The sequence below is a fragment of the Talpa europaea genome (assembly GCF_964194135.1).
Source record: "Talpa europaea genome assembly, chromosome: 13".
NCBI lineage: Eukaryota > Metazoa > Chordata > Mammalia > Eulipotyphla > Talpidae > Talpa > Talpa europaea.
Window position 1 is genome coordinate 42,042,722 of NC_140080.1, and position 21,507 is coordinate 42,064,228.

General features: G+C 46.8%; 1 pseudogene across 1 annotated transcript; it reads right to left on the reverse strand.

Moving 5' to 3' along the window:
* Positions 1 to 6,602: 6,602 nt before the first annotated feature.
* Positions 6,603 to 7,216, reverse strand: LOC311183288 (large ribosomal subunit protein uL11-like; annotated as a pseudogene). Its single transcript has one exon. The product of its transcript is annotated as a large ribosomal subunit protein uL11-like (transcript).
* Positions 7,217 to 21,507: the final 14,291 nt, after the last annotated feature.

A 21,507-nucleotide genomic window follows, 5' to 3' on the forward strand; every position in this document is an offset into this window, starting at 1 on the left:
TGGTGCAGTCCATCCTCTTATCTCTGAGGTCTTTGAATGTTTGTGTAGGGGCAGGAAGGGCACTGAGCAGGTTTCTATGATCTGCGCAGATGGGGTAAAGGAAATTCTTGGAGCCTCTGTGGCTTTCTCAGGCTTTTATTGAGATCTACATGCAGTGCAGCAACCAGGTATATGGCAGGCAGGGATGCTGGGGGGCCCAGGAGGCCGGTAGGCCTCCAAGCCCCTGGCACGTCTTCACTCTGGGCTTCTCTGGCTTCTTTCTCCCCTTCTCTCTCCTGCTTCTTCTGCTGCTTCTGCTTTTCTCGGTGACTCTCTTAATACTCTGCCCATGGCCCACAGAAGTAAACAAGACAGTCTACAACAATGCAACAATGGCAGGTGCCCCATCAGGAAGGGCAATCTCAATGGCGGGAGGGCAGAAAAGCCTGAAAACCATTTACCCTACAGTCTGACAAAAACATAAATAAATGAAAGTTGCTCAGGACAGTACCAGGGATAAAGCCACCATCCTTTCTGACTTTGCTTCCAACCAAATCCAAAACACAAGATAAATGCTTAATTACATGATATTTCACTTGTTATTTCCAGGCATTGGTTCTGGCGCCTTCACATATTAACTCATTTCATCCTCAAAGCAACCAATAACACACAGTTGTTATTTCCACTTTACGTAAGAAATCAAGGCACATATGGACCAGGCGACCTCCCGGAAGTCACAAAATTTGGGCAGATCAGAGATTTGAATCCGGGAAGTGTGTACCCTGTGCCAGTGGCAGGCAAGTGCTCCTCTAAAGGGAAGGGCCAGAGAGTAGTTTAGGTATTAAGCACCACATACAGCCTCTGTCCCAACTACTCACCTCTGTTGCTGCTCAACATAAAGTGGCCGTAGACGTTGCAAAACCAATGAGCGTGACTGTGCCAACAACAATTCAGAGCCTCTGAAATCCGAACTTCATATCATCTTCAGTGTCATGACATTTCACTCTGTTTTTGATTCCTCCCCTCCCCTCTACCGTTTAGAAATAGAAGGTCCATTCTTAACTCGCAGGACATTCAGAAACAGGCTGGGAGCCAGACTGGCCTGCAGACTCTGTGAGGTCCAGACCCCTGCTCTGCTATTGTTCAAGCCACTCGTCCACTCACCCTCTTATTATTTCCATTTTCCAGACAGAGAAATCGAAGTTAGAAGAGGTTAATCACTTGCCCCAGGCTGTACAGTGAGCATGTGGGGGAGTCAGGATCTGTGCCCAGGATTGTCTTCCTCTCCAGAGCCTCAGTTGAGGACAGCTGGCAGAGGCCAGAGGTGGGAAGGAAACAGGCTTGAGCTGGAGGGCACCCGTGCTGCCCAGGTAGCCAACAGCCATCAGTCCCAAGTGCTGCAGATCCCCTCTCCTCCGCCTCCACTTCTCGCAGGAGCTGAGGGCTGTGGCCTGGGGTCTCCTCGTCTCATCTGTCACTGAGCCCTTTTTCATGCCCTCCTGGGATTTGCAAAAGACTGAAATGCTCTGTCTTCCAAGGTTGGAGCCAAAGCCCCAGGAAAACCCAGAGGCTGTTTGACTTGATCTGATCTTGCCAATGGTAATTATAAGAGCAGGGCCCTGAGCTGCCGCTTTTGGGAACACATCAGCTTTCACCTGGCAAAGACTGGGAAAGGCAGGGGAGGGAGAGGGACAGAGGGCAGAAGAGGAGACTGAGCCACAGACAGAAAGACAGAGGGATACAGAGACAAACATGAAGTCTAATGGATACGGACACATGCATACATGTATGAACACACACACACACACACACACACACACACACGATGCTTCATGCTGCTTTTCTGAACCAAACTCTATTTCCTAGTTTCTCAGCTCTGCACACACAGACAAGCCAGTGTTGTCAAAAAATCTCCCTGCGTTACCTATTGTTAGTTGGTATTGATTTATTGTGTCCTTTCTAGGTTTCTAGAACCTTAACTTCATTCAAACCGACAAGCAGAGGAAGGATGTGGGGCTCAGGTTGCTCAAGCAATTTGCTCAAGATCACACAGTTTGAGCAAGTAGGTCCCGAGACCCAAAGATCCGGCCTCCCAAATCTCAGTGCAAAGTGAGCCTCCTACAAGCCACCCCCAGAAGTAGAGGAGACGCTGAAGGTCAGGGGTTTAGTTCCTTCTCTTTCCTTCAGTGAGTGAGCAACTACATTCCCTCTTTGACAAGGAAACAACAATGATAGTAGGAACTTGATCAGGGCAGTGGACAGTAGGTGTGTGATGTCTTCATGGTCAAACAAGGAGGAAGACTGTGAGACAGAGTCAAGGACAGCTGGTTGGGTGGATGGTGGTCACTGCGAGATTGGTGCCCAAAGGGTATAGGTGAATCAGTTTTCACATAGAAAGATGTCATGTTATGATTCTTATTACTAGAATTGAATGACTTGAGTTCTCATCCCATCTCTTCTGAGAATGATTTGTGGTGCTCCTTCCTAGGACAAGTGCAGTCACGTAGTCCAAGGGCCAGTTCTAGTTCCCACTTCCTGGAGAACAACCCAGAAGCCTGACCATTAAGTTTCCCTACAGTTGCTGGAACTGCCACATGAGGGTACTGTTGCAAGGAGGCAGCTTGGTTTCCCAGGGGCAGCCTCTCTGAGTGTATCTCCTGGAGCTGGAAACATGTTGTCAACAATGCAGGATCCTGCAGGTGCTCCTCAGGGAGATTTGGGAAAGGGAAAAGACATCTCAAGCAGCTATGGTTACTCCAGGACCTAAGCCTGGGCACGCAGTGTTACTGCTCTTCACTTACCCTTGATCACAGTGGTTTAGCAGTATCATTTCCCTAGGTATACAGTAGGGTCCTGGAGGGCTCAGGTTGGGACTAGTTTCCTCAGTTGGCTACAAATTGCCCAAGAAGCAGCAGTCTCTTGTCCTGGCTCTCTCTGAGCTCTCCAATGGGTAGCTCTTTTTTGGGACTAAACCACCCATTCCCCTCCTACAAGGACTCCAGTTTCATTAAGGGAAATGACCTCTCTCTGACAATCTCGAGTCAAGGTTATACTTGGCTCATTCTCGGTTTCCTCCAGTGACGTCGACAGGGTCAGATCCTTCCTCTACTCATCTGGGTGGATTGATGGGGGAATATGCAATCTAACTTGAACTCTGACAAGGATAATTTCAGGTCATTCTCTTTATGACGGGAGAAATGTAGAGTCATTAATAGTAACCCCCATCTCTGTCCCTGTTAAAGCAATGTCTACTTTCCTTACTTCCAGCTTCTTGGTCCTCAGAGTTCCCCTAGTTTCTACATCCCAAGCCTACTCAACCAGTCCTTCAACAATTTTGTAAGCTCCTGTTGACCTTCTCCCAAATCTCTTCCCTTTAGGTTTCTGGCACCTGCACCAAGAACCGGGTTGGATACAGCCTTGGAAATGAAAGACCTCTCTCCCTCTCAGGAGGATAGTTGGGGTCCCCCAGGGTAAGTCCCCACCTTGCCGGTTAGAAATCATCATAGAAGAAGCAAACAGAATAGAATACCTTACAAAATGTCAGTGTGAACACAGGGTGCTGAGACCACTACAAGATTTCATTTTTCCCCTTTTTGCTCTTGTGTGTCACCTGGAAAAAAAATCTTTTCCCATATCTCTACAGTCCATTTATAATTAAGAGCAACAGTTTTCTGTGAGTTTGTTTAATTGCAGAGAAATAGAGACACTGAGAAAAGTGCTATAAAGCACTTTTCAAACAGAAGGCATGAGTTCCTGACCCTGTGTGGTGACCTTGGGAAGGAGACATGGTCAGCATTTGACATCACTGTTGGCTGTTATCACCCACCAGCTTGGGTGTATTTATTGACAGAACCAAGAGCTGATATCCCATTGACTTTCATATGCATGACTCAGGACAAGTCCTCCCTGTTGAGGCCCCTAGGTCTCTCAAGGAAGGGTTGGGCCTACATGACCTCTAGAAATTCTGCTGCTCAGCTCCAGGGTCTGCCTGGAGGAAGCAGATCCAAGCGAGAAGCTGAGCTCCCACTCTCTGGGAGAGGCCCTGTGGCCATCATTTGTGGCCAGCATCTTCTCATTATCCATGAAAAAACCCAACACGAGTTGGCTTGAGCAGGACGGGGAATTTATTGGCACCTGTAGCTGAAAAGTTTAGGTCTACATCTGGCTGGATCCAGGGGATTACAGGGTGTCATAGGGCTATCTCCCCTAATCTCTTCTGCTCTCCTTGGGCTGCTTCATCGTCAGGCAAGTTCTTCCCATGTAAAGACAAGACAGTCTCCAGCAGCCCCACTTACATCTTGCCAGCTTAGTGCCTCTTTCTGGACTTTATTAAGTGACATGCTCACCACTGAACCAATCATTCACGGGAGATTGGTACAGATTCTGTCGATTGGCTGGCCTTGGTCTGAAGTTGGGAGACAGGATGAATGTCATGGATGAATGCCATCCTTATGGCCCAAAAGGTGAATTGGGTGGCTGCCTAAAGGCAAATTAGGAGCTGTCCCCAGAGGATAAAGGATGCTGGGAAGGAAAAAGCCATAGAGGTACACTCAGGCTCAGCTAGATCAACTGTTATCAGCAGCATCCCCAACATGGAAACCTGTTAGAAATGGAAATTCAGGGGCCTCCCTAGTGGCGCAAGGGGTTAAGTCTCAGCACTACGAAGCTACCTGCAGACACTGCAGCATAAGTTCCATTCCCCGCCAGGGAGCTGACCCACATGGTGCAGCAGACCTTTCCTGTCTCACCTGCTGCTCCCCTCAGCAGTGTATTTCAGTGGATCCAACTGTTCTGCTCCCTGCTCTGTTTCTGGTCAATCCTCTCACCCCCCCAAACCGCTGGCCTACACCTCAGCTCTTGTATTCATAAATAAAGAAACCTTCAAATAAAAGAAATGCAAATTCATAGGCTCCACCCCTGGCCAAATTGAGGAGGGCAGTCCTATAGGTGATTGAGATGCATGCTAAAGTTTGAACACAAATCATGTAAACTTGTGGAATGAATCCAATTAGATTTACTAATTGGAGCCACTAATTAGTGGAAGAGCCTTCTCTTGTGGACCCTTGGAAGTAGACCCCACTTCCAACCAATGTGGTCAGGATAAGAGCGAGGATGGCATTCAATCCTCAGCATTTTTGAAATGTTCTCCCAGGTGATTCTGATGGTGGCCAAGTTTGAGAACCACCACGCTCCAAGGAGCTCTTGCTCTCAGCAACGTCTAGAGCGTGCAGTGGAGATAAAGGAGATGTGGACAGTCCCTCTGCTGTGAATGGAGGTTTATTAAAGGACCCACTTGGGCAGAGGGAAGCTGAGACAAGGAAGCGGTGCTGCAGGAGACGTGCGCTCTGCTGAAATGCCTGCGCCTGAGTGGAAATACCCTCCCTTTGAGAGATTAATCTTTTTTTTAAAGATTTATTTATTTATACAAGCACTGGGTACAGTCAGAAGCTTGGGAGGGCAAGAGAATTCACCAGAGCCAGAGCAGAGAGCAGAGCAGGCAGACTGACGAAGTACACTGCTGAGGGGAGCAGCGGGCACAGTAGGAGAGGTCTGCGTGCCATGTGGGACCCTCCCTGGCGGCTGGGGATCGAACAGGCACTGCAGAGCTGCGGGCAGCTTCACAACCCAGCGCTCAACCACGGCGCCACAGGGGAGGCCCCGAGAGATTAATCTTTACGCCCTAAGAGCTGATTCACCCAGGAGGAGGCGGACTAGAGAGAAAATGCAACAGACAAGGTTTACAGAGTGCCTACTGTACAGCAGTCAATGTGTTCATTTCATTTACGCTGACATGACTCTATGGGTAGGTGGGGACATTAAATATGACTATAATCCTGTGAGGCAGGTAATATTGACTATCAGGGAGCGAGTCACTGAGGGCCAAAGGATAAAGCACCCAGAACTTGGTGGCTAAGCTGGGATTTGAATGCCCGGTCACGTGGGTGTAAAAGCAGAGCCCTTAGTGCCCAGTCTGTGCTGCCTTAAGGGGAAGGTCATGGTCTCCAGTTACGAGCAGAGGAGCCTGGAGAGGGGATCAGAGGGGAAGCTTTGGATTCCACAATTTAAGAGGAAAGAGCCTGGTGGGGAATCTGACCCTGGCTCCATTCATGGTTACTGCCTTAATTAACTGTGTGACCTGGAGCAAATTTCTTCCCTAGCTGGACTCTCAGTCTCCTGGTTTGTGTACAATGGGAATTTCTGTTCAGGTGATGGTATCAGGAAGTTTCCAGCAGAAGAACTTGCTCCCCAGGATCCTAGGCCCGTTTTGAAATGCTACCATGTTCCTGCCTGACCGGGAGTGCAAGTCGTTCTGGAAGTTACTGAGAATTGCTCCCACCACTGGCCAAGGACTCCTGGTTTCTCCAGGCAACACAATTCAGACAAAAGCTCTCACATTCACAACTGAACCTTGGAGAACTGAGATGCTGCAGAATTTTTAGGATCTCAGAACATATTTCTGTCCTACAGAACAGCCAAAATAGTTTTAGCCGTCGCCATTGGGCTCGGTTCTGCTCTGGGCAGCTGAAAGCCAGGGATGGAGGGGCAGAGGCCAGCATCAAAGAGGAGGAGGGCTGTGGTTGGGATTTAGCCCCTTCTGAATGGAAGCACAGTGGAAAGAAATATCACTTTGATGAGATTGTCAACATTACGTGAGTCAGGGAAATGCAAATTAAAGGGAGAAGCTTTTTTGCTTCTTTGTCAAATGATCCTTCATGGAAGCATTTTCCTTTGTAGCTCTTAATGGCTAGACATCCCACCACACCCGTGTTGATGTCATCTGTGATGTGAGGGTAGAGTCTACCAACATTGCAGCCCACGGTCTGAGCAATCCCCAGGGTCTCTTTAATGGTGCCAGAGGGCTCTCTAGCTAAAGATCAGTGCCATATCTGTCGGGTGGTGTTGACAATCTCATCAAAGTGATATTTCCACTGTGCCTAAAGTTTTTCTGCTTCTTTCTGTCTCTTGGGGCTCTTTGAAGACTTTGATGCTGCGGGCAGAGGCTGAAGGGACTACCTCAGTCTGGGCCTGTCTGTTTTGAATGGTCAGTTTCACTATAAACCTCAGATCCTTCTAATCGCCATTTGCCTTGGCAATGTCATCACCAACTTCTTGGAGACAACTTTGGAGACAGACCTAGGGGGTCAATTTTGGGGGCCAAGACAGATAGGGCACTAACTTGCCCACAGGTGCCCCTCAGGAATATGACTTTGATTTCTTTGGGGCCTGATTTCGACATCCTGGTGTCAGATGAACCTGGACGTGGGACAAACGAAGCAAAGTTGTCCCTTGGTCTCCTCAGAGTCAAAAGCCAAAAGCTAAAGGGAGGTGCTTTTTGGCACCCATGAAAGGATTAATATCCAGGACTGACCTGCAGGTAATGAAATGAGCTCTTTTATACACTATTGGTGGAGTGTAAGTTGGTAGAGTTTTTTGCAAGGTAATTTGTCGCTTCTTCAAAAATGTAAATGTGCATTAATCCAGCAATTGCTTTTTATAAGACTATAAAAAAACTCTTGAAACTCTTGCTCAAGAAACTCTTGCTCTGTGCACAAGGAGGCCCAGCAAGAATGCTCATTGGCATGTTTTTTATACTGCTAAAAATTTGGAGACAGCCTTGATGGCCATGGAGAGGGACTGGCTGAATGGGCTTCTCTTATGCTCTGGCACATCAGATAGCATTTCACACAAAGAGAAGATCTACATGTCATGATTGACATGGGGAAAAGTCTAAGACAGCGAAATGAATAAAAGAAATCTCAGGACCACAGGTTTGCTTAAAGATAACCAAGAGATGCTGGGATGCTGAGATAGTCACTGGGATGGCTATAATCACAAAGATAGATAATGAGAAAGGTTGGTGAGACTATGGTAACAATGGAACTTGCATTTAATGCTGGTGTGAATATAAAATGATGAGAAATGTATTATCAAGGAATAAAATGTAATATGGTATCAAAAGCAAAAAATTAAGAAGCCCTTTGAACTGACGTGGTGTGATCTCCAAAGCATATTATAAAGTGAATAAATTGAGGTACCGGATATTGCATGAGCAGGCTCCCCTCATAAGCAAAGAATGTCCACGCATACTTGATTTTGATGCACAGACACAGGGTCAGAAGACTACCCAGCCATGGCCAGATCTAGCCCACTGTCTGCCTTGTGTCAGTCAGCAAGCTAAGAATGGTGTTTAGATTTTTTAAATACTCGAAAAGCAATCAAAATAAGAATACTTCATTACATGTGTACATGATATGAAATTCACATTTCAATGTTCATAAATAAAGTTTTATTGGCACACAGTCATGTTCACTCACATATTATCTAAGGATCTTTGTCAATATGATGGCAGAGTTGATCAGTTATCACAGACGCCGTAAGTCTGCGACACCTGAAGAATTTATGATCTGTCCCTTTGCGGACAGGCTTGCTGACTTCTGGCCCATCTTATCTGGAAGGAAATGCTGGAAACTGGCGCCCCTGCAGGCTGTTCTGACAGGGGACTAAGCAGCTGAGCAACTGGGTGGAAAGAAATTTCTCACAGTGTACCCTCTCGGAGTTATTTTATAAATATATTTTGTTTGCGATAACATTGCTTGTCATATCACATGTTTCAGGTGTACAGCGTTATAATTCAACATCTCTCTGTACCTCATCATGATCACCCCCAACAATCTACTTTCCATGCTCTCTATGCACTTGACCCCCTTTTCTTGCTTCAACCATCCATCCTTTGCCCTCTGGTAAACTCCACTCTTCCCTCTGTACCTAAGAGTTTGCTTTTCTTTTGTTTGTTCCTTTGCTTTGTTTCTTTATATTCCACAGAGTGAAATAATACGCTGTTTGTCTTTCTCCCTCTGACTTATTTTAATTAGCATAATTCCCTCTAGGTCCATTCATGATGTTGAAATGGCAAGATTTCTTTTTCTTTTCTTTTTTTCTTTATAGCTGAGTGGTATTCCCTCATAAATTCCATTGTGCGTATATCACATCTTTATCCACTCATGCATGGATGGATACATAGGTTGTTTATGGGCCTGTTTTTAAAATGTCAGCAAAACAAAAGCTATATATTTCTGTAAGTGAGCATATGTAGGACGTACATATGTAGAAAGCTATTTCAACAGCTATTCGCCAAATGAATACTGAGGTTACTTTGACTGGGAAAAGTCAAGCTAGCAAATGTATGAAATCTTTTTCCAAGGAGAGTCACTTCAGCTATAACTTGTGCAAATAAAAATAAAGAATGCACTTTCTAGAGCTCTCTGTGTCTTGGGGGCTGTGGGCCAGGGAGTCACTGTAGCTCCTGGCATGGGCATGGCCGTGCCATGGGTGCCCACCTGGTTGAATGAATCCAACCTCCACGATGAGCTGAGAGTGAGGGAGAGCAGTCAGAGGAGAGAGTTCAGAGGGTGCTGGGGTGGGGTGGGGAGGGCAAAGGGAGGAAGGACAGGTACATCCTCCCTAAGTAGTCCCCAGCTTGGGACTACTCATTCCCCATGGTCTTCAGGTGCCTGGTTGAGAGGCCTTCCAGAGAGATGGGGCATCTTAACCTCTCCTCTCCTCCCCCATAAAGTCCTGATTTCTTGCTCTCTTACTGCTTTACTGTTTGGTCTCTTACTCTTTACTGCTCTCTGGAAGGGCAGTGTAGCTACAGGGCACTGGGCAAGCCAGCTGTGGGCTGCTCCACAGAACTGCCCTTTCATCAAGCATGGGTAGGGGTGTCATCACTCTATGGGGAGACTCCACCCAACTGCCCTCTCGAGCAGCAAGAATCCCCTCCTTAAGGCCCCCCCGCCATGGCTGCGGAGGAACTACATGCAAGCTCAGCTGTCCAGGTACTTGACTTCAGGGCAACAGGGTGTCTCACACATGGACAAATTGAGGGTATCTCTTGAGCCTGTCCTCATCCCCTGTTCTAGAAACAAGACCCCCATTTTATTCAGGCAGCTCTTCATCCTCAGTCTCTGTGGTTTGGGTGGCGCTGACCCAACCCACAGTCCCAGATTGAACACGTGGCACAATCCGAAGGTTCCTTCTCCCTGGTCACAGTGATTGGTTCAGAGATGGGCGTGTGACCGCAGCCCAGACAATGAATGCCAGCCTCAGGATTTTTGCTTGCCTCTGGGGAAGGGTGCATGTCTGCTCTGGTGCTTGGTGCTGCGGGTTGACTTTTCACCGCTAGGAAGAGCAAGCCTGGCTGAGAGCAAAGTTAAGACTGAAGGAATGCTTCCCGAGTGCTGCCGCGGGGTGTCTGATGACGTGGTTTGAACTGGATTCAGCTATCCCTGGCCTCTTCAGTTAAATGAACCCATAATCCCTTTTCTTGATTGGGCTGGTTTGTAGTAGCAAGAATTGGCAGAGCCCAGCTTCCTATCAGATTCTCTGAACATTTCACGGAGATTCCATTCCCATGCTTTGCTGTGTACCTGAACGGGGTTACCTTGTCCCAGCTGCCACAGGCCGTCTGCAGGTCTGGCCCGGCCCTTGGACTCCCATCACCTCTCGGGATCATGTGTTTCTGACTCATCCAGGGCTTCTCCCCTCCCCTCAGCAGGGGGCCGTTGCTGTGGGTGTGTTTAATCCCAGATCCCAGCCTCTGATTATCCAGGCCTGCTGCCATTAACTCCTGTGCCTATTTATGGCTGCAGTGGGGTCCAACCATGACGGTTTTTGTTCTTTAACCTCTCTTAGCATTTCCTGTATGTTCCACTGTGCCAAGTGCCTTACACACAATCTCATCTACTCCTTTCAATCGTCCTATCTGGTAGGTTTTATGATTATCATTCCCATTTTCAAGAAGAGGAAGTAGTGGCTTAAGGAGATGAAGTAACTGGTCCAAAGTCAAACAACCAAGCCACCACTGCTTAAGGCTCAGGTCCAGGCTCAGCTAGGACTGGACCATGGAGGGTCCTGACCCCAGAGTTTGTATTCGTGACCACTGCACCTGGCTCCTGCCAGAGTGTGCCATGGGGTGATCTGGGGCAAGGGCCCACCCAGGTCCCTACTTCGAGGACTGAGCAGGTCCAGATGGGATCTGCAAAGCCACCTCATTAACAAATGCCCCAGTGGACCAGAGGCCTGGGGTCTCAGACTCTCCCCCTGAGAGCAGCCAGTGTCTCGGGCACCAGGACTTTGGCCATAGAAAGGAGTTTGGCATTCCCGGGACCATTCTTGCAGGAGCTGACTCTGCCCTGGCTTAGGAATTATTACACTATAAGACAGACTTCTTTGCTGACAGAAGGAAAAGAGAGATCAAAGGCATGTGGAATGAGCAACTCTTGCCTGCAACGAAAACAAAAAATCAAAGAATAATACAGTGCTGCTCTTGGGCCAGGTGGGGGTGACAGGTTGTGGGGGTGGGGACTTAGGGGAAGAGGTGAATGGCAGGACCTGGGGGAAATTCGGTTCTACAGGCTTTCTTCATATTTCTCTGAAAAGAAACGGCCCTCACTGTGCCCAAAGGTAAAGTTCAAAGTTCTTAACAAAGTTTAAACCCCTGTATGAGCTGGTTGTGCTGTTACCATCTGACTTTGGGGCACGCTGTTCCCTCTGCCCGGAATGCTGTTTCTCTGCTTAATGAACTTATACTAATTCTTCAAGTCTTAGAATTGATGGCACTTCCTCTGGAAAGTCTCCTGTGACCCCCAAACCTGGCTTAGGTGCCCCTGCTCTTAATAAATTTTGACCCTACCCTCATATTGTATTTTATGTCTGATTCCCTTACCTGACTATGATGGCATCTATATTGTTTTCTTTTGTATCCTCAGCATCAGGCATACAATAACAATTCATTGAATGAAAGAATTTACTGAATGAAAAAAATCACCGAAGGTGTAATGACATCAAAACAGAAACCCCAGGGCATTGCAGTAATCATTGCCACCACTAGGTGGCACGCCACCATGACATCCCAATTGGGCTGGGCTGGGAGCCTGGGGTAAAATCCTGTGGGATGAGGCAAGACTTCCCCGCGGAAGCCAGAACTTTGTCAGCCCTATATTTGTATGTATGGAAATCTTTGCTCTGATAGCTGTCTTACCCCAGAACTCCATGGCCATCATCATGTTGTATACATGAAATGATTTTTCAGCTTCTCTAAAATTTCTTCTTTTGCTCACCAAAGAGTTGATTTTTTTTTTTTTTTTTTTTGGTTATTCTTATTGCTGTTGATTGCTTGGAATGGTTTTGTAAATTACTTTTTGTAAAATTACTCTGGAAAGAATTCAGCGGACTTTGTCACTTTTACGATCTGAGGCCATCCTGGGCCCCCTCCCACCTTGCTCTCTTCAGGACTTCTGTTTTCTGGCTTATAGACCTGTGTGAACTTTACTTCTCTTACCTTCCCTTCCATTGCTGACACACTTGGCTCATTTTTCAAGGAACCATATTTTATAGAAAGTCAAACCATTTTTTTTTATATTATCTCCTGAGAATTCCAGGGATTTTGACAAGAAACAGAAACAAAGACATGCTGAAATGTGACCACCGGGTAGAAGGCTGGGCTTATTTCCTAGTCGTTAATATTTCTAGTACACCAGACTCCAGTGCTGTGACTATGATTTGGGCCCAGCAAATGACACGTGCATCACTACATATGTGAGTTCTCTGCTTCACTCACAAATAGTCAAATCTCCAATTTGTAAACTGAGCATTGTCAAGAATCTAGAGTCCTCAGCTGATAGCTAGCTAATTTGCCCATAAGCCCCCAAAGCCCCACACCATTATGGCATTGTTTTTGCCCCTGGAAGTTAATGAAAATCTCAATTTGGCAGAAATTCAGTCACTTGGAGCCTTTAAGGAGTCAGGATTAGGTATTGGCCTAATGGAGTTAATTCTTGACTACCCTGTTGATGTTCACGTGACTGTGTTAACCTCTCTGTCTTTGCTTCCTTATCTCTCCAGTGGAGGCAGCAAGACGCCCTGGCCTGGCCTGGCCTGCATGGGGGTGGGGGTGTTCAAGCCTCCTCTTTGTACATATATTTGACTTGGAGCTGGTTCCAGACCAGTACAGCGCAGTAAACAGTTACAAAGGCCTCTGGCAATCTTGCTTTGCCCAGTTCCCCAACCAATGCCAGTCACTGCCCATTACAACCTTCATATCTGAACAGTTTGGGAATTATTTAGAAACGGTCTTATTTGTACTTGCTACAATCCAGCCGGAATGACAGCCATAAAGATTGCTTTGTGGCTCCTTGAGTTGTTGATTGAAGGGTGTGGAAGGCAAAAGCTGAATTCGTGGAGGTCTTTGCTCCAAGGTTGCCCAAAGTGACCCATCGGTAGTGGGGACCAGGCAGTCCAAATGGTGTATCCACCCTCCCCTCAGCTGAGCTATTTCCACAGGGAGTTCATGTGTGTGTGTGTGTGTGTGTGTGTGTGTGTGTGTGTGTGATGTTTGGAGGGGTGATACAAATCATACAGTCATAATCCTCTCTCAATGAAGGTGTCATGAGCTGCCACAAAAATGGATTCAGTGCTGAGCTTGCTGTTACAGGCTGGAAGAATGGGGGAGGAACAGGGGAATTGAGACCTAGGCCCTGGTCAGAGATCCTGTGGTCTAGTCAGGAAGGCAGAATGTCACCAAGCAAAGGAGATGATAATATAAAGCAAGGCTCCGTGTCACTCACTGTTAGCTGAGGTCATATGTTCTTTGAGATGAAATAAAGTTGGCTGGAGCTCTGCCCCTCCTCTGTGAGGACCCTTGTGCCCTTCCAAGCTTTCTACACGTTCCCAGGGCCTCTGTCCTACCTGTGTTCTCAGACGCTGAGTTGTGCTCTTTCTGAGGATGTTTGATTCCAGGGCAACTGAACTATCTTTCCTTGTTTGCCTCCCAAAGCCTCCCTCCAAGGATTTCATTGCAGCCAACTCTACCAACTGGCATGGTCAATAATGTAAGAAATAGCACTTAGATCCCAGCTAGCACTGGTCCCAGAGGCCCTCAGCCACCCAGCCCGACACCTCCTCCCTGGTCACTGACCTTGATGGATCCTAGAATCCTCTAGGGTACTTGGCCCTTTTGCATTTGGGTTCCATTTCCCATCCCAGGGACTCCCCCGGGAATGGTTTTCCTCATTGTATCATTCAATGAGCGGACTCTGCACCCCCACTTATACCTATGTCTGGGTATACTCAAAGACAGTTGATGTGGCCTGTTAAGAGAAGAATAATTCCTTTCAAATTTTGTACCACATGCAAGCCATGATTTATTTCCCCAAAACCAAGTAACTTTTTGGAAAGAGGCCCTCTTCTTTGGATTGCACTTATACTAAAGAAAACCCCAAAAAGCCTTTATAATTTCAGCCTGTTGTCACTTCTTCTCTCACCAGCCTCTCCAAGGAGGTAAATACTTGAGAGATTCGTTTTTCTATGGTTAGGAATTATGCCTTCTTTCTTAGAAAGCAGAAGTCATTACAGTGGGGTTGAGTTTTCAATGATGTTACTTTCTCACTGTGCTCCACTTATACGCCCCATTCATTCATTCATTCATTCAGCAATAAGCAGATGCTACAGGGGGTCAGAGGAACGTGAATTCTGTCTGTGCTAGAGTGATCAGGGGCGACTTCCTGGAAGAAGTGGCAATTGACCTGATACATCAAGGATGGGAGAGATAGAGCTTCATTAGGTAAAGACAAAAGGCAGGGCAGGTGAAAAGTGAGAGTGAGGACTGACAGGTGTAGGATTTAATGACCTCCATTCAGTGAAGTCTTTGTGACCCTGAGCGGGCCACTGGCTAGAGTGCCTAACTCACAAGGCAATCCCGATAAAACCCGAGGAATGGGAGAACCAGGGTCTTCTGCAGGAGACCAGGAGAGGCTGCCAGGAGACAGTGACATTTCAGCTGAGGCAGGAAGAATGTGTGGGTGATGCGAGAAGCCGTGCTTCAGCAGAGGGAACATTGTTTATGAAATTCCCAAGTCAAGGGAGCCTGGTAAGAAAATGAAGTCCAATGTGATGAGATCCTGGAGCCCGAGGCGAGAAGCGCTGGGGAATGAGCCTGGGGAGCTGTGTGGGCAGGGCCTGGTAGCGCCTGGTAAGACATGGTGGGGAGAGGCTGCAGGCACTGGAGCTGCTGGGACTGCAGCAGTGAAGGTTGCCTAGCTGTGGAAAGTCACGTGGGCTGGGTGTGGAGGGTAGTTTGAGGGGGGCAGAATGGGAAGAAGAAGGGGCATGTAAGAGACGCTAGCAATACAATTTTCCACTTACCTAAGGAGAGGGTTAAAGGAGGGGCCTGTGCCAGCACCACAGTGGGCAGGGACAGAGCCTGGCACCTCACACGGGAGGCAGAGATGAGAAGACTACCAAAGGGGGTCTCCCAGAGAGTTGGGGTGCTGTGGGACAATGGTTCAGAGAGCCAGCCCAAAAGGGCCCAAGGCTGAATCCTCTTCTCTTCAAGAAGGGGTGTCATACTCTGGGTTTTCCCAAGAGCAGTGACCAATATAGGCCCCAGAGCGTGTGCTCCCGTTGTGGGAAGTGCTCCCTTTCTTCACCCTCCCTGGGCCCTGCCAGGAGAAAGTCTTGGTGGGGGATGATCCTGTCGTGAAAACCTCTGACCTTGCTCCCATGCCCTCTGTCCACAGGAGCATGGGCCTCAGGCTTAGAGCCTTCAGCAGGCCGTGTCTAGCTGGGACCTGATAACATTTCCTGGCCTTTCTTTTTATGGCTGCCTCCCATTTAAGGTAAGTGATTTCCAGTGAGGGCATTGAGATCGAGCCTTGTTTTTAAACCAAGGCGTTTAACTTAAGGAAGCAATGGCGTCACCTTTAAAATATATGAAGTATATTATAATTTGGGTGGGTGGCCTAGGGATATAGCTAATGTCAGAGAACTTAAATAACAGGCTCGGAAAATGGTGATGGCAGAGAGAGCTGTGGGTCTGGAGTCAGGGCATTGAAGGTAGGTAGGCTTCTGGGCTTCTAGAAGTGGGGTAAGAATTCAGTCCTGTCTCAGGTGTCGCGAAGACTAGTTGACATCATGGACAGGACTAGGGCTCCTGCACTGTGACTGTAACCAGTGGCCAAAGACTGTTACAGGTGGTGCCCCCTGGAGGGGAGTTGCTGGTGAGGATAGATAGCTTTGGGGAAAATGCTAAGAAGTATCGCATTTTGGGGTGGAGAGACTGATAGAAAATATAAGAATCAGGCTGGGATTATTCAGTGTTCGGAATTCAGTGTTTTTGGATTCAGTGTTAGGGATTCAGCATTTTTGGATCTTCAGCAATTCTAGGGTCAGAGATTTTGGCCCCCACTGTGCGGATCAGAGGCTGTTGTGGGCCTCTGATGAACGTGGAGAGGCCTCCACAGCCAACCTCAGAAAGGAAAAATTTGGAGACTTTGCAATTAGCCAAGTGATTTTAACTGTTCCCAGTTTTGCGGCTGTTACAGCCTGGCAGGGAAGGTGAAGACCTGGAGCCGGGCACCTCACTGAGATGCGTGAGCGTGGCCATATGTTGGGTTATTCGGTGGCTGCAGCTGCTGTTCTGAGTGTTGCTTGTCTGCTGCTGTGCTGTGGCATCTCGGCAGCTCTGGAGCATCTCCTGTTGTGTCTTCTGTTGTCTTTGTGAATTGGAATCTGGACTATAGTCTGGCTGCCATGTGCTCCAGGTCCACAGTGGCAGGAAGATGCCATCTTGGGCATGTGGCCTATTGTTCAGGAAAGGAGCTCTGCATCCTCAGTGGTGGGAAGACGCCATCTTAGCTGCTTTTTGCTTAGGACTTGAAAACACTGGACACTGCTTCAGGTGAGGTAAACGGCCATTTGTGGCCTCAGTAACTCTTTGTTTTTCCTGGTTTGTTAAATAAGCCCCATTGTTGGGCCTCCCCTGGTGGCACAGCAGTTGAGCGCTGGGCTGCAAAGCTGCTGCAGCATCTGCAGTGCCGGTTCGATCCCCGGCCACCAGCGAGGGTCCCACATGGCGTGACAGACCTCTCCTGCCGCCCGCTGCTCCCCTCAGCAGTGTATTCCATCGGTCTGCCTGTTCTATTCCCTGCTCTGGCTCTGGTGAATTCTCTCACCCTCCCACGCTTCTGACTGTACCCAGTGCTTGTATAAATAAATAAATAAATCTTTTAAAAAAAAATAAGCCCCATTGTTGTTGTTCTCTTAGCGTGAGTAGTCTCGCACTTGTGTTAACAGGTAAAGAAGTCAGTGACCGGTGAACTATTTAGACAGTGGCCTTGGCCAGTTTTAGTGCCCCTTGCTGCCCTATATCATGACCACTGAGAGTGTTGGACTGAGCTGCATAGTGCCTCTGCCCTGCTCCTCCCACAGGGACTTGGCTGTGCAAAAGGGCGTTGGTGTGGGTGAGATTAGTGTGCTTTCATTCCAAGGACCTTTTTGAATCCTCAGAGAAATAAAACCTGTTTTTTTGTTGTTGAGTTGTATGAATTGTTTCTGTGTTTTGGATTTTAACCCCTTGTCTGGTGTATTATTTGCTAGTATCTTCTCCCATTCTGCCTTTTCAATCTAATAATAGTTTCTTTCACTGTGAAAAAACTTCTTAGTTTGATGTAATGTTGCTTGTTTATTTTTGCTTTTGTTTCCCTTGCTGTTGGAGTCAGAGCCCAAAGACAGCTCCAAAGCCAACGTCAAAAGCAATCTGATTTTAAAAATGGTCACAAGACCTGAACAAACACTTCTCCAGAGCAGACACGCAGATGGCCAACAGGCACATGAAAAGAAGATCATCATCTCTTACTATTAGGGAAATGCAGACCAACGTGACAATGAGCTATCACCTCGCACATGTGAGAATGGCAATTATCCAAAAGACAAGAAGCAACAAGTATTGTTGATGGTGTGGAGCGAAAGTAAACTTGGTGCACTGTGGGTGGGAATGTGAATTGGTGCAGACACTATGGAAAACAGTATGGAGGTTCTAAAAAACTGAAAAATAGAAATTCCATGCAATCTAGACATTCAACTTCTGGGTGTTAATCCAAGGAATTAAAAAACACTAATTCAAAAAGAGTTATGCACCCCTATGTTTATGGCGGCATTATTCACAGTAACCAAGAGAAACGACCTGAGTTGCTGCCCATTGACACACGGTTGGATGAAGAGGTGGGACACTCAAAATGAAATATTACTCAGCTATGAAAGAAGATGAAATCTTGCCATTTTTGATAGCATGGATGGACCTCGTGGGGATTCTGCTAAGTTTAATAAGTCAGAAGGATAAAGACAATGCCGTATGATTTCACTCATATGGAATATAAAGAAACAAAGCAAACAGAAACAAATTCTTAGATTATGACAACAGAAAGGCAGTTGGGTACCAGGACAGAGGGAGTATGCAGGGGAGAAACAGGAGAGTTGATGCAACAGTGGTGTGGTGTGGTCATTTACTGAGGTGTGAAGCCGCACTCCTGAACTCCTATGCTATAAACCAGGGTTACCTCAGTAAAATTAAAATAAAATCAAGCCTGAAAAATATATCTTCTCAAAGATAAAATATTTAAGATAAGTTGGGCAAACACTACCAGGTAGACTTTGCTCTCCCAAAGTGATGTCTAAAAATCAAACCGCAGGGAGGTTTCGAAGGCAAAGCCGTGGCTCCTGTCACCTCAGGGCAGTTCTGTGGCTCCAAGGCCAGGGCCACCGGCCCAAAGGCCAGCAAGGGGAAGCACTCCCTTCCTCTGTGGCCAGGGAATCACCACTGTTGCAAGACTGAGGGCTCCATGTTGGTTTGGGGCTTCCTCTTATAAACGTTCAGTCTTGATAGTAGCGGGTGTACCTGTCTACTACCCACGGCTGGTGGCAGATGGCTTGGAGCTTCTGGCTTGGCCAGACTGAAAAACAGGGGATTTCCTTCAGAGCTACATTGTCACACAATTTGATCCATCTCTTTGTTTCCTTGTTTATGCTTAGCTATCATCCTTGAGGAGGTAAGCCCAATGAGGACAATGGCCTTAGTAAATTGAACAAATGAGTGAATAGAAAGGGCCAGAAAGGTGATCTTATTCTCTTTCTTGCCCCCAAGGTTCCAGACAGATTAGTGAGATCAAGACTGAGAAATCCGGGAGTTTGGAGGGAATTGGGAATTGGCTTTTACTTGCCTCTGTGACCTCATCATCTATAAGAGGGATTAAAGAAAGAATTCTTTTAAAATGCAAATTTAAGGCATTTAAATTTGCCCTGAGTTCAAAGTCTAGAACAATATTTTAGGAACATTGGTTGCTTTCTTCAGCTACCTAAGTCACAGACGTGTGCCTGTGTGGCTGGATCTGGGAGGGGAGGGCTCCTTGGGGTCCTGAGGGATATACAGGCTCGAGAGGGTGGTCTGCCCCAGTTCACTCTGAGGAGTGGTAATCTGACAGTTGAGGTGGGGTGAGAGAAGCCTCATTTTCACAGCAAAACCTCTTTACTCTCCACCTGGACTCGAGTCCTGTTCTTTCCACTTAGCCAACATGGGACCTTAGTCAAGTCACTTTGCTTCCTTGAGCTTTGTTTTTTCATCTGTAAAATGGGGATAAAAATGGGACCTGCATCCTGTCATGGGGTTATTGTAACAACCAGATGCACACATGTGCATAAAACACTTTGAGCCTAGTAGATGCTCGATAAAGTTTACTTGAAAAATTGTTTCCCCCATTTGCACATATGAGCCCAATTCCAAAAACCTAAAAGCATGATGAATTTTTCTGAGGAAAAAATGTGATTTATAGTTACTAGAAAACAAAATGTACACTTACAAGGATGAGTAAGTTCCAAGAGACAAGTGTTGTCATGAGTGAGTGGGGTTTTCCGCCTACACAGTCTTGGCAACTTTTATAAAGATGTGTGGTCTCTGTGTATCAACCCCAAGCTCCACAATATTAGAGGCTTTATTGAAATCAAGTGTGGGTGACTTCTGCTTCTCTTCAACAGATTCCCCCAAATTTAACTAGAGCTCCATTTCTTTAATTCAATAAATTAAAAATAAACCAGAGATTTATAATTATTGCCTGATGACAAGGATTATACTTTGAAATATAATGTACTGACTGTGATCATTTGCAGAAAAAAAAATCAACATTTACTTAATAAATTTTTATGTCTTGAATTTAATAAAATGATTTTTGATCTTAAAAAGGGATTTGTGGGCCTCCCTGGTGGCGCAGCGGTTGAGCGCTGGGTTGCGAAGCTGCCTGCAGCCTCTACAGCGCCGGTTCAATCCCTGACTGCCGGGGAGGGTCCCACACGGTGCGACAGATCTCTCCTGCCGCGCCCACTGCTCCCCTCAGCAGAGTATTTTGTCACTCTGCCTGTTCTGTTCCCCGCTCTGGCTCTTGTGTGTTCTCTCACCCTCCGCGCTTCTGACTGTGCCCGGTGCTTGTATAAATAAATAAATATATCTTTTAAAAAATAAAAAATAAAGAGTTTTGCACGTATTTTAATTTCCCTTCCGTTTTATCCATCTCACCCCATCTCTTCCAAATGTAGCAGCATCTTTACTTATTGGTGTCAGTACAAGAGGAAATTTTAATTTCTGCCCTGTAAGCCTTCCCCTAGCTCCTTCAGGATTTTCTTCCCATCACCACATGCATCAAACCCATCTCCTCTGTGCAACTCAGCTTCCAACTGGAGAAACCAAAGTCCCAGCATGTGAAAGTCTGGCCTCCAGATCTTCTAGGAATGAGTCATTGCCCTGTTTGAGGCACTTCCCAGTTGTTCTTTGGAGAATTCACATTGGTCTCTCCTTCAAGGAAAGGACTTGAGATGGACAGGCTCGTTCCCTTTTGCCCACTAGAAAGGCCGAGAGTTGCTGTGGAGTTCCAGAGTTTGAGTGTCCTGCGTGTATCCCACAGCACGAATCCCATTTCCCAGATGCGGAAAGGGTGCATAGCAATAGCATCACATCATCGAGACCATCTCTTCCATATCTTCCAAAAGGTTTGGCTTTGTTTGAGGCCCTCTCTGAGTCAGGGACTGACAGTGATCAAGGCTTGTTACATTTTCTGCCTGAGTATCTTTATGAGTTTCTTTATCTGTGTAATGGGAATAATAATACTGTAATAATGACTTGGCCCTTCTAAAACGGTTGTGTGGGGATCAGATGAGCTAATGGATGTGAAATTGCCTTATAAAATATTAAAACACTCTATAAATGTGAACAATGATCAGGTTGGAGCATGAAAGATGTAAAAAAAAAAAAAGTTTGGTTTTCTGCATCATTCATTTAATGATAAAACAGCATCCATTTATTAAGCACCTACTATGTGCCCACAATTTGACACAAAATTTCTAAGTGTGACAAGCGTTCTTGCTGGGCCTCACAGTCGCCCTGCCAGGAGTTCTGGGATCCTTTGCAGGGGCAGAGCTTCTTGCTGGGGCCACTCACAAGTATGCGGTGGAGCCAGAATCAGAGCCGGCTCTGCCAAACTCTCATTTCAGGTATGGAGCAGGGCCTGGGGATCCCAGAGAGAGGGGGGTCAAGGGAAGGCTGAAGGTGGAATTGAAGGGGAAAAATGGATAGATACAGTTCCCTGCTGTATCACAGAGGCAAAGATGATGCCCCAGTGGTTTCTGGGAGCTTCTCAAAAAAGAGACAGG